This window comes from Convolutriloba macropyga, chromosome 10, assembly GCF_964194025.1.
Source record: "Convolutriloba macropyga chromosome 10, txConMacr16.3, whole genome shotgun sequence".
In the NCBI taxonomy this organism is placed as follows: domain Eukaryota; kingdom Metazoa; phylum Xenacoelomorpha; order Acoela; family Convolutidae; genus Convolutriloba; species Convolutriloba macropyga.
In genome coordinates this window covers 2,794,992-2,807,835 of record NC_134477.1, presented here as the reverse complement: position 1 = coordinate 2,807,835, position 12,844 = coordinate 2,794,992, and the positions used below count along the sequence as shown (strand labels likewise).

The following is a 12,844-nucleotide window of genomic DNA, read 5'->3' as shown; positions in this document are numbered from 1 at the left end:
AGAGGTTAGTTCGTAGTTTTAAAAGAGTACTGTGCACTATCCCCGGTACGCGTCGCCTCACAGATGAAGTGTTGAACTCTACTTTTTGTCTGGTCGAATACGCACTAAACTCACGTCTCTTAACGCCCGTAAACGCCGACCCGTCCGACCTAGGCACAATAACACCTAACCATTTTCTACTCGGTAACCAAGCAACCGGAATTCCGTCTATCGTTGGCGTCGACGAGTTCGATCATCGTAAGCGGTACGCCCGTGAACAGTCCTACGCCAATGCAATTTGAACTCGTTGGCTTAGGGAGTATGTACCTGCGCTGAACCGTAGATCTAAGTGGCAGACGCCCGCCGAGGAGCACCTTAAGGTTGGTGATTTAGTTTGGATCGTTGAAGAAAGCAACCCTAGGGGTTACTATCCAACTGCTCGGATTGAAGAACTCCGTTACGCGCTCATCCGCCCACTCGTTAAGCTTGTATCAATCCTCCCAACATGTTCTTCCGGACCGGAGGATGTTACTGAGTAAATAAAAGAGCAGCGAAACAAGCAATTTAAACAAAGCGAGAAAAGTATTACGTCATATTTCTTAACCATGTAAGCCTTACAAAAAGATTAAATGCACAAAAAATGCGTTCTGTTTGGCATAGAAAGCTCTGAAAAAGTTCATTTAACATAATTTTCGTTGAGCCTACTTATATACTAAATCGATTGCGCTCTTTTTAGGCTTAATATTTTTGTTTCGAAAACGTATTGGTGACCAATTTGAGCTCAGACATTTACCTGCTAAAAAAGATCAAGCTAGATTTGCCTGTAAGTAAACTATGCTTTTTCGCATGGATATGTTTTGAATACAGTTGCTGACATCTTGAATATCTTGAATTAAAGTTCTGATAGACTGTATTGGCAGCTTTTTTTCGTTTCTGATTTCGATCGATACGTAGATGTACATTTTTGATAGAGATTGACTACTGTTGATTTTTTCCTATCTTGATAGTTTATTTGCAAATGATGAAGAAATTTTTGACAGAAAACTTGATAAGTAGCCTCTGGACCATTCTTGCTTTGTTGAAGGAAAACTTCGACGAGATGAGATTCGAACCCACGAACGGAGATAGTTTTGGATTAGCAGTTCAACTCTTTAACCACTCGGCCACCATGTCTGTACAACGGTCGAAATACAAAGTATCATGCCTTTTTCACTTTTGATTCAATCAGCTCTGATTTCGATCGATGCTTAGATGTACATTTTTTAACAAAGATCGACTTCTGTTTAATTTTTCCTAATTTGATAGTTAATTTGGAAACTGATGAAGAAAGTTTTGACAGAAAAATTGATAAGTAGCCGTTGGACAAAATTTGCTTTGTTAAAAGAAAAATTCGACAGAGATGGGATTCAAACCCACGCACGGAGACCGTATTAGATTAGTAATTCAACGCCTTAACCACTCGACCACCCTTTGTTCAACCGTCGAAATACGAATTATCATTCCGTTTGGTTTCTGTTTTCAATCGATTCTAATTCCAATCAACCCTTAGATGCACGCTTTTGATCAGAGATTGAGTACTGTTGATTTTTTTCCTATCTTGATTGTTTATATGGAAACTGATGACAAATTATTTTGACAGAAAACTTGATAAGTAGACTCCGGACATTTTTTTTCTGTTATATGAAAAAAATCGACAGAGAAGGGATTCAAACTCACGCACGGAGAGCTTGTTGCATCAGCAGTCCAACGCCTTAAGCACTCGGTCATCTTGTCTGAAAAACTCCGTGGTGGATTGATTATGATTAGTTTTTGATGTCTGTTCGTGCTCCTAATCGTGTATGCGTAACTTGAAGAATTTTATTTTGAAAAAATCTCGTTAATTTGCTCTGGAAATTGACTTTGATACTAAGCATCCTATCGTGCTGGATGCGCGTCATACTTTTGTTAAACTGTTCCTGCGGCATACTCACTTGAAGAACCACCATCAGGGCATCGATTACTTACGGTCAAAGGTACAGGAACGTTATGCCATCCTTAAACTACGTTCCACACTGCGTTCCAGAAAATCAAATTGCGTCTTGTGTACAAAGTTCCGTGCAGCAACCATTCAACCTATCATGGCAGAACTCCCAAAGGAGAGACTCGCATACCAGTCTCCTCCCTTTACCAACACCGGGCTTGATTACTTCGGCCCATTCTACGTCACAGTTCGTCGGACTACCGAGAAGAGGTGGGGATTTCTCTTCACTTGTCTCACTACTCGTGCTGTCCATGTTGAGTTCGTCCCCCCGTCCATGGACACTAGTTCGTGGGTAATGGGAGTGGAGCGGTTCGTCTCCCGTCGGGGTACTCCTGCTATGATTTGGTCGGGTAATGGTACGAACTTCATTGGAGCGGAGAAAGAGCTCCGTGAATGTATGGAAAAATGGAATACGCTCAACATTGCCGCCGAACTTGCACGTAAGGGCATTAAGTGGAGGTTCAATCCACCCAGTGCGCCACACCAAGGTGGCATCTGGGAGAGGTTAGTTCTTAGCTTTAAAAGAGTACTGTACACTATCCCGGTACGCGTCGCCTCACAGATGAAGTGTTGAACACTACTTTTTGTCTGGTCGAATACGCACTAAACTCACGTCCCTTAACGCCCGTAAGCGCCGACCCGTCCGACCTAGGCACAATAACACCTAACCATTTTCTACTCGGTAACCAAGCAACCGGAATTCCGTCTATCGTTGGCGTCGACGAGTTCGATCATCGTAAGCGGTACGCCCGTGAACAGTCCTACGCCAATGCAATTTGAACACGTTGGCTTAAGGAGTATGTACCTGCGCTGAACCGTAGATCTAAGTGGCAGACGCCCGCCGAGGAGCACCTTAAGGTTGGTGATTTAGTTTGGATCGTTGAAGAAAGCAACCCTAGGGCCTACTAATATACTAAATCGATTGCGCTCTTTTTAGGCTGAATATTTTTGTTTCGAAAACGTATTGGTGACCAATCTGAGCTCAGACTTTTACCTGCTAAAAAAGATCAAGCTAGATTTGCCTGTAAGTAAACTATGCTTTTTCGCATGGATATGTTTTGAATACAGTTGCTGACATCTTGAATATCTTGAATTAAAGTTCTGATAGACTGTATTTGCAGCTTTTTTTCGTTTCTGATTTCGATCGATACGTAGATGTACATTTTTGATAGAGATTGACTACTGTTGATTTTTTCCTATCTTGATAGTTTATTTGCAAATGATGAAGAAATTTTTGACAGAAAACTTGATAAGTAGCCTATGGACCATTCTTGCTTTGTTGAAGGAAAATTTCGACGAGATGAGATTCGAACCCAAGAACGGAGATAGTTTTGGATTAGCAGTTCAACTCTTTAACCACTCGGCCACCCTGTCTGTACAACGGTCGAAATACGAAGTATCATGCCTTTTCACTTTTGATTCAATCAGCTCTGATTTCGATCGATGCTTAGATGTACATTTTTTAACAAAGATCGACTACTGTTTAATTTTTCCTATTTTGATAGTTTATTTGGAAACTGATGAAGAAAGTTTTGACAGAAAACTTGATAAGTAGCCGTTGGACGAAATTTGCTTTGTTAAAAGAAAAATTCGACAGAGATGGGATTCAAACCCACGCACGGAGACCGTATTAGATTTGTAATTCAACGCCTTAACCACTTGGCCACCCTTTGTTCAACCGTCGAAATACAAATTATCATTCCCTTTGGTTTCTGTTTTCAATCGATACTAATTCCAATCAACCCTTAGATGCACGCTTTTGATCAGAGATTGAGTACTGTTGATTTTTTTCCTATCTTGATTGTTTATATGGAAACTGATGACAAATTTTTTTGACAGAAAACTTGACTCCGGACATTTTTTTTCTGTTATATGAAAAAAAATCGACAGAGAAGGGATTCAAACTCACGCACGGAGAGCTTGTTGCATCAGCAGTCCAATGCCTTAAGCACTCGGTCATCTTGTCTGAAAAACTCCGTGGTGGACTGATTATGATTAGTTTTTGATGTCTGTTCGTGCTCCTAATCGTGCATGCGTAATTTGAAGAATTTTAATTTGAAAAAATCTCGTTAATTTGCTCTAAGCTTTACCTGGTTAGAAATTAAAGTTTTTGGCATGGATGTGAGAACGCAGTGAAATGTATGAACAATCCAGCCCCTAATCGCTCTAAACTAGTAATCATTTTTTTCCAAAAAGTAATATAATCAAAGTATAGTTTTTTATGGCATGTAAATTAGATGATATAAATCTTTTAATGATAGCTTTTCTTTTTTAAACCGTGGAAATACTAACGATCATGCCTTCTTCGCTTCTGATTTTAATCAATTCTGATGTCGATCGATACTTAGATGTACATTTTTGATAGATATCGCCTACTGTTTTTTTATCTTTACAGTTTATTTGGAAACCGATGCAGAAATTTTTGACAGAACATTTGATAAGCAGCCGCTGGACAAAATTTGCTTTGTTAAAAGAAATTATCGACAGAGAGCGGATTCGAACCAACGCACGGAGATCGTATTGGATAACCAGTCCAACTCCTTGACCACTTGCCCACCCTGTCTGTACAACCGTCGAAATACGAATTATCATTCCCTTTCTTTTCTGGTTTCAATCGATTCTAATTCCAATCGACCCGTAGATGCACTTTTTTGATCAGAGATTGACTGCTGTTGATTTTTTTCCTATCTTGATTGTTTATATGGAAACTTATGATTTTCGACAGAAAACTTGATAAGTAGACTCCGGACAATTTTTTCTGTTAAATGAAAAAAAATCGACAGATGGTATTCAAACTCACGCACGGAGAGCTTGTTGTATCAGCAGTCCAACTCCTTAACTACTCGGCCACCCTGTCTGTACAACCGTCGAAATACGAATTGTCATGCCTTTCTCGCTTCTGATTTCAATCAATTCTGATTTCGATCGATACTTAGATGTACATTTTTGGTAGAGATCGACTACTGTTTATTTTTTTCGTTTTTGTTTCTGAGTTGCAATCCATTCTATTTCCAATCCACCCGTAGATGAACACTTTTGATCAGGTATTGACTACTGTTGTTTTTTTCCTATCTTGACTGTTTATTTGGAAACGGATGAAGAAGTCTTTGACAGAAAACTTCATAAGTAGCCGCTGGAAAAACATTGCTGTGTTAAAAGCAAATTACGACAGAGATGGGTTTCGTACCCACACACGGAGAACGTATTGGATTAGCAGTCCAACGCCTTAACCACTCGGCCACCCTGTCTGTACAATCATAGAAGTACGAATTATCACGCCTTTTCGTTTCTGATTACAATCGATTCCAGTTCCAATTCAGCCGTAGATGAACACTTTTGATCAGGTATTGACTACTGTTGTTTTTTTCCTATCTTGACTGTTTATTTGGACACGGACGAAGAAGTCTTTGACAGAAAACTTCATAAGTAGCCGCTGGAAAAAATTGCACTGTTAAAAGAAAAATACGACAGAGATGGGTTTCGAACCCACGCACGGAGAAATATTGGATTAGCAGTCCAACGCCTTAACCACTCGGCCACCCTGTCTGTACAACCGTCGAAATACGATTTATCACGCCTTTTCGTATCTGATTACAATCGATTCTAGTTCCAATCCTCCCGTAGATGCACACTTTTGATCAGAGATTGGCTCTTGTTGATTTGTTTCCTATCTTGACTGTTTATTTGGAAACTGATGAAGAAATTTTTGACAGAAAACTTGATAAGTTGCCGCTGGAAAAAACTTTCTTTGTTAAAAGAAAAATTCGACAGAGATGAGATGCGCATCCACGCACGGAGACCGTATTGGATTAACAGTTCAACGCCTTAACCACTCGGCCACCCTTTGTTCAACCGTTGAAATAAGAATTATCATCCCCTTTTCGTTTCTGATTTCAATCGATTCTAATTTCAATCTGCCCATAGATGCACACTTTTGATCAGAGATTGACTACTGCTGATTTTTCCTATCTTGATTGTTTGTTTGGAAACTGAGGAAGAAATCTTTGACAAAAAACTTGATATATAGCGCTGGAAGAATCTGCTTTGTATACGAAAAATACGACAGAGATGGGAGCGAACTCACGCACGGAGAACGTACTGAATTAGCAGTCCAACGCCTTAACCACTCGGCCACCTTGTCTGTTCAACCTTGGAAATGCGAATGATCATTCCTTTTTCGTTTCTGTTTTCAATCGATTATATTTCCATTTCACCCCTAGACGCACCCTTTTGATCACAGATTGACTACTGTTGATCTTCTTCCTTTCTTGATAGCTTAATTGGAAACTGAATAAGAAATCTTCGTCAAAAAACGTGATAAGTAGCCGCTGGAAAAATTTGCTTTGTATACGAAAATTACGACAGAGATGGGATTCGAACCCACGCACGGAGAACGTATTGGATTAGCAGTTCAACGCCTTAACCACTCGGCCACCCTTTGTTCAACCGTCGAAATACGAGTTATCATCTCCTTTTCGTTTCTGATTTCAATCGATTCTAATTGCAATCCGCCCATAGATGCACACTTTTGATCAGCGATTGACCACTGCTGATTTTTCTTTTCTTGATTGTTTGTTTGGAAACTGATGAAGAAATCTTTGGCAGAAAACTTGATACGTAGCGCTGGAAAAATTTGCTTTGTATACGAAAAATACGACAGCGATGGGGTTCGAACCCACGCGCGGAGAACGTATTGGATTAGCAGTTCAACGCCTTAACCACTCGGCCACCCTTTGTTCGACCGTCGAAATACGAGTTATCATCTCCTTTTCGTTTCTGATTTCAATCGATTCTAATTGCAATCCGCCCATAGATGCACACTTTTGATCAGCGATTGACTACTGCTGATTTTTCCTATCTTGATTATTTGTTTGTAAACTGATGAAGAAATCTTTGACAGAAAACTTGATATGTAGCGCTGGAAAAATTTGCTTTGTATACGAAAAATACGACAGAGATGGGATTGGAACCCACGCAAGGAGAACGTACTGAATTAGCAGTCCAACGCCTTAACCACTCGGTCACCTTGTCTGTACAATCGTCGAAGTACGAAATATTCGTTTTTCGTTTCCGTTTTCAATCGATTCTATTTCCATTTCACCCTTAGACGCACCCTTTTGATCACAGATTGACTACTGTTGATTTTTTTCCTCTCTTGATGGCTTAATTGGAAACTGATGAAGAAATCTTTGACAAAAAGTTTGATAAGTAGCCGCTGGACAAATTTTGCTGTGTTAAATGAAAATTGCGACAGAGATGGGACTCGAACACACGCACGGAAAGCGTATTGGATTACCCGTCCAAAGCCATGTCCACTCGAGCACTCTGTCTGTACTACCCTCGAAGGAAGAATTATCATTCCTTTTCGTTTCTGATTCCAGTCGAGTCTAATTCTTATCGAACCGTAGATGCACACGTTTGATCAGAGATTGACTACTGTTGATTTTTTTCTATCTTGATTGTTTATTTGGAAATTGATGAAAAATACATTTTAACAGAAAATTTGATACGTAGACTCTGGACAATTTTTTTTTGTTAATTGAAAAAATGGACAGCAATGGGATTTGAACCCACGCACGGAGACTGTCATTCCTTTTTAGTTTCTGTTTTCAATCGATTCTAAATCTAATCCACCCTTAGATGCGCTCTTTTGATCACAGATTGACTTCTTTTCATTTTTTTTCCTATGTTGATAGTTTATTTGGAAACCAATGAAGAAATCTCTGACAGAATACTTGATAAGTAGCCGCTGAACAAAATTTGCTCTCTTAAAAGAAAAATACGACGGAGATGGGATTCCAATCCACGCACGGACTCCGTATTGGATTAGCAGTTCAACGCCTTAACCACTCGGCCACCTTGTCTGTAAAACCGTCGAAATACGAATTATCATGGCTTTTTCGTTTCTGATTTCAATCGATTCTAATTTTTATCCACACATAGATGCACACTGTTGATCAGAGATTGACTACTGTTGATTTTTTCCTATCTTGATTGTTTAATTGGAAACTGACGAAGAAATTTTTGACAAAAAAACATGATAAGTAGCCGCTGGACAAAATCTGATTTGTTAAAAGAAAAATACGACAGAGATGGAATTCGAACCCACGCACTGAGACCGTATTGAATTAGCAGTCCAACGCCTGAACCACTCGGCCACCTTGTTTGTACAACCTTTGAAATACGAATTATCATGGCTTTTTCGTTTCTGATTTCAATTGATTCTAATTCCAATCCACACGTAGATGCACACTGTTGATCAGAGATTGGCTACTGTTGATTTTTTTCCTACCTTGATTGTTTATTTGGAAACGGACGAAGAAATTTTTGACAAAAAAACATGATAAGTAGCCGCTGTACAAATTGTGCTTTGTTAAAGAATAATACGACAGAGATTTGGTTCGAACCCTCGCACGGAGACCGTATTGGATTAGCAGTTCAACGCTTTAACCACTCGGCCACCTTGTCTGTACAACAGGCGAAATACGAATTATCATCGCTTTTTCGTTTTTGATTTCAATCGATTCTAATCCAAAACCACCCATAGATGCACACTGTTGACAAAAAACCTGATAAGTAGCCGCTGGACAAAATGTGCTTTGTTAAAGGAAAAATCGACAGAGATGGGATTCGAACCCACGCACGGATACCGTTGCCCTTAACCACTCTGCCACCCTGTCTGTTCAACCGCTGAAATACGAATTATCATTCCTTTTTCGATTCTCATTCGAGTCGTCCCGCAGATTTACACTTTTGATCAGAGATTGACTGTTGTTGGTTTTTTCCCTATCTTGACTGTTTATTTAGAAACTTACACAGAAATTTTTGACACAAAACTTGATGGGTAGCTGCTGGACAAAATGTGCTTTTTTAAAAGAAAAATACGACAGAGATGGGATTCCAACCCACGCACGGAGACCGTTTTGGATCAGCAGTCCAACGCCCTAAACACTCAGCCACGCTCTGTACAACCCTCGAAGTACGAATTATCATTCCTTTTTCGTTTCTGATTTCAGTCGATTCTAATTCATGTCGACCCGTAGATGCACACTTTTGGTCAGAGATTGACTACTGTTGATGTTTTTCCTATCTTGATTCTTTATTTGGAAATTGATGAAAAATATTTTTAACCGAAAAATTGAAAAGTAGACTCTGGACAAATTTTTTGTTAATTGAAAAAATGGACAGAGATCGGATTCGAACCCAAGCACGGAGACTATCATTTCCTTTTCGTTTCTGTTTTCAATCGATTTTATTTCCAATCCACCCGTGGATGCACTCCTTTGATCACAGATTGACTACTGTTGATTTTTTCCTATCTTGATAGTGTATTTGGAAACTGATGAGGAAATCGTCGACAAAAAACTTGATAAGTAGCCACTGGACAAATTTTGCTCTGTTGAAAGAAGATTACGACATAGATGTGATCCCAACCCACACAAGGAGACCGTATTGGATTAGTAGTTCAACGCCTTAACCACTCGGCCACCCTGTCTGTACAGCCTTCGAAATACGAATTATCATTCCTTTTTCGTTTCTGATTTCAGTCGATTCTATTTCCAATCCACCCGTAGATGCACACTTCTGATCACAGATTGACTACTGTGGATTTTTTCCCAGCTTGATAGCTTGTTTGGAAGCTGATAAAGAAATCTTCAATAGAAAACTTGATAAGTAGCCGCTCGACAAATTTTGCTTTGTTAAATGAAAAATTTGACAGAGATGGGATTCGAACCCACCCACGGAGACGGTTTTGGATTAGCAGTTCAACGCCTCAACCACTCGGCCACCTTGTCTGTACAACAGTCGAAATACGAATTATCATTCCTTTTTCGTTTCTGAATTCAGTCGATTCTATTTCCAATCCACCCGTGGATGCAGACTTCTGATCACAGATTGACTACTGTTGATTTTTTCCCTATCTTGATAGCTTATTTGGAAATTTATGAAGAAATCTTCGACAGAAAACTTGATAAGTAGCCGCTGGACAAATTTTGCTCTGTTGAAAGAGGATTACGACAGGTTATCCCAACCCACACACGGAGACGTGTTGGATTAGCAGTTCAACGCCTTAACCACTCGGCCACCCTGTCTGTACAGCCTTCGAAATACGAATTATCATTCCTTTTTCGTTTCTGATTTCAATCGATTCTAATTCCAACCCACCTACTGTTAAACGAAAAAACGACAGAGATGGGATTCCAACCCACGCACGGATACCGTTGTGGATTAGCAGTCTAACCCCTTAACCACTCGGCCACCCTGTCTGTTCAACCGTTGAAATACGATTTGTCATTCCTTTTTCGATTCTCTTCCTTATCGACCCGCAGATTCACAATTTTGATCAGAGGCTGACTGTCGTTTGTTTTTTTCCCTATCGTGACCTTTTATTTGGAAACTTACAAAGAAACTTTTGACGCAAAACTTGATAAGTAGCCGCTGGAAGAAATTAACTTTGTTAAAAGAAAAATACGACAGAGATGGGATTCGAACCAACGCACGGAGACCGTATTGGATTAGCAGTCCAACGCCTTAACCACTCGGCAACCCTGTCTGTACAACTGTCGAAGTTACTAATTATCATTGCTTTTTTGTTTCTGATTTCAGTCGACTCTGATCGACCCGTAGATGCACACTTTTGATAACAGATTGACTAATGTTGATTTTTTCCCCTATCTTGACTGTTTATTTGGAAACTTACAAAGAAATTTTTGACACAAAACTTGATAGGTAACCGCTGGACAAAATGTGCTCTGTTAAAAGGAAAAATACGACAGAGATGGGATTCGAACCCACGCACGGAGACTATCATTTCCTTTTCGTTTCTGTTTTCAATCGATTTTATTTCCAATCCACCCGTGGATGCACTCCTTTGATCACAGATTGACTACTGTTGATTTTTTCCTATCTTGATAGTGTATTTGGAAACTGATGAGGAAATCGTCGACAAAAAACTTGATAAGTAGCCGCTGGACAAATTTTGCTCTGTTGAAAGAAGATTACGACATAGATGTGATCCCAACCCACACACGGAGACCGTATTGGATTAGTAGTTCAACGCCTTAACCACTCGGCCACCCTGTCTGTACAGCCTTCGAAATACGAATTATCATTCCTTTTTCGTTTCTGATTTCAGTCGATTCTATTTCCAATCCACCCGTAGATGCACACTTCTGATCACAGTTTGACTACTGTGGATTTTTTCCCAGCTTGATAGCTTGTTTGGAAGCTGATAAAGAAATCTTCGACAGAAAACTTGATAAGTAGCCGCTGGACAAATTTTGCTCTGTTGAAAGAGGATTACGACAGAGATGTGATCCCAAACCACGCACGGAGACCGTATTGGATTAGCAGTTCAACGCCTTAACCACTCGGCCACACTGTCTGTACAGCCTTCGAAATACGAATTATCATTCCTTTTTCGTTTCTGATTTCAATCGATTCTAATTCCAATCCACCTACTGTTAAACGAAAAAACGACAGAGTTGGGATTCCAACCCACGCACGGATACCGTTGTGGATTAGCAGTCTAACCCCTTAACCACTCGGCCACCCTGTCTGTTCAACCGTTGAAATACGATTTGTCATTCCTTTTTCGATTCTCTTTCTTATCGACCCGCAGATTCACAGTTTTGATCAGAGGTTGACTGTCGTTTGTTTTTTTCCCTATCGTGACCTTTTATTAGGAAACTTACAAAGAAACTTTTGACGCAAAACTTGATAAGTAGCCGCTGGAAGAAATTAACTTTGTTAAAAGAAAAATACGACAGAGATGGGATTCGAACCATCGCACGGAGACCGTATTGGATTAGCAGTCCAACGCCTTAACCACTCGGCAACCCTGTCTGTACAACTGTCGAAGTTACTAATTATCATTGCTTTTTTGTTTCTGATTTCAGTCGACTCTGATCGACCCCTAGATGCACACTTTTGATAACAGATTGACTAATGTTGATTTTTTCCCCTATCTTGACTGTTTATTTGGAAACTTTCAAAGAAATTTTTGACACAAAACTTGATAGGTAACCGCTGGACTAAATGTGCTCTGTTAAAAGAAAAATACGACAGAGATGGGATTCGAACTCACGCACAGCGAACCTGTTGGTTTAGCAGTCCAACGCTTTAAACATTCGGCCACCCTCTCTGTACGACCTTCGAAGTACGAATTATCATTCCTTTTTCGTTTCTGATTTCAGTCGATTCTAATTCTTATCGACCCGTAGATGCACACTTTGATCAGAGACTGACTGTGTTGATTTTTTCCTATCTTGATTGTTTATTTGGAAATTGATGAAAAATAGTTTTAACAGAAAAATTGATAAGTAGACTCTGGAAAAATTTTTTCTTAATTGAAAAAATGGACAGAGATGGGATGCAAACCCACGCACGGAGACCGTATTAGAATAGCAGTCCAACTCCTTGACTACTGTTGATTTTTTGTCCTATCTTGATATTTTATTTGGAAACTGATTAAGAAATCTTTGACCGATAACTTGATAAGTAGCCGCAAGACAGATTTTGCTCTGTTAAAAGAAAGTTACGACAGAGATGGGATCTGAAACCTGGCACGGAGACCTTATTGGATTAGCAGTTCAATGCCTTAACCACTTGGCCACCTTGTCTGTACAACCTTGCAAATACGAATTATCATTCCTTTTTGGTTTCTGTTTTCAATCGATTCTATTTCCAATCCACCCGTAGATGCACTCTTTTGATCAGAGATTGACTGCTGTTGATTTGTTTCCTATCTTAATATAGTTTATTTGGAAACTGATGAAGGAATCCTTGACAGAAAACTTGATAAGTAGCCGCCGGACAAATTTTGCTGTTAAAAGAAAGTTACGG

General features: G+C 39.7%; 1 protein-coding gene and 6 non-coding genes across 9 annotated transcripts in view; 1 reads left to right on the top strand and 6 right to left on the bottom strand.

The window, feature by feature from the left end:
- LOC142348360 (uncharacterized) overlaps nt 1–12,844 on the top strand; it is a 186,246-nt gene that overhangs the window by 29,050 nt on the left and 144,352 nt on the right. The window lies entirely within an intron of this gene.
- On the bottom strand, nt 5,166–5,247 carry Trnas-gcu (transfer RNA serine (anticodon GCU)). The gene has a single exon. It is a non-coding gene; the product is annotated as a tRNA-Ser (tRNA).
- Nucleotides 5,465–5,545, bottom strand: Trnas-gcu (transfer RNA serine (anticodon GCU)). Its single transcript has one exon. It is a non-coding gene; the product is annotated as a tRNA-Ser (tRNA).
- Trnas-gcu (transfer RNA serine (anticodon GCU)) lies at nt 6,359–6,450 on the bottom strand. Its single transcript has one exon. It is a non-coding gene; the product is annotated as a tRNA-Ser (tRNA).
- Trnas-gcu (transfer RNA serine (anticodon GCU)) lies at nt 9,714–9,795 on the bottom strand. The gene has a single exon. It is a non-coding gene; the product is annotated as a tRNA-Ser (tRNA).
- Nucleotides 10,472–10,553, bottom strand: Trnas-gcu (transfer RNA serine (anticodon GCU)). The gene has a single exon. It is a non-coding gene; the product is annotated as a tRNA-Ser (tRNA).
- Nucleotides 11,764–11,845, bottom strand: Trnas-gcu (transfer RNA serine (anticodon GCU)). The gene has a single exon. It is a non-coding gene; the product is annotated as a tRNA-Ser (tRNA).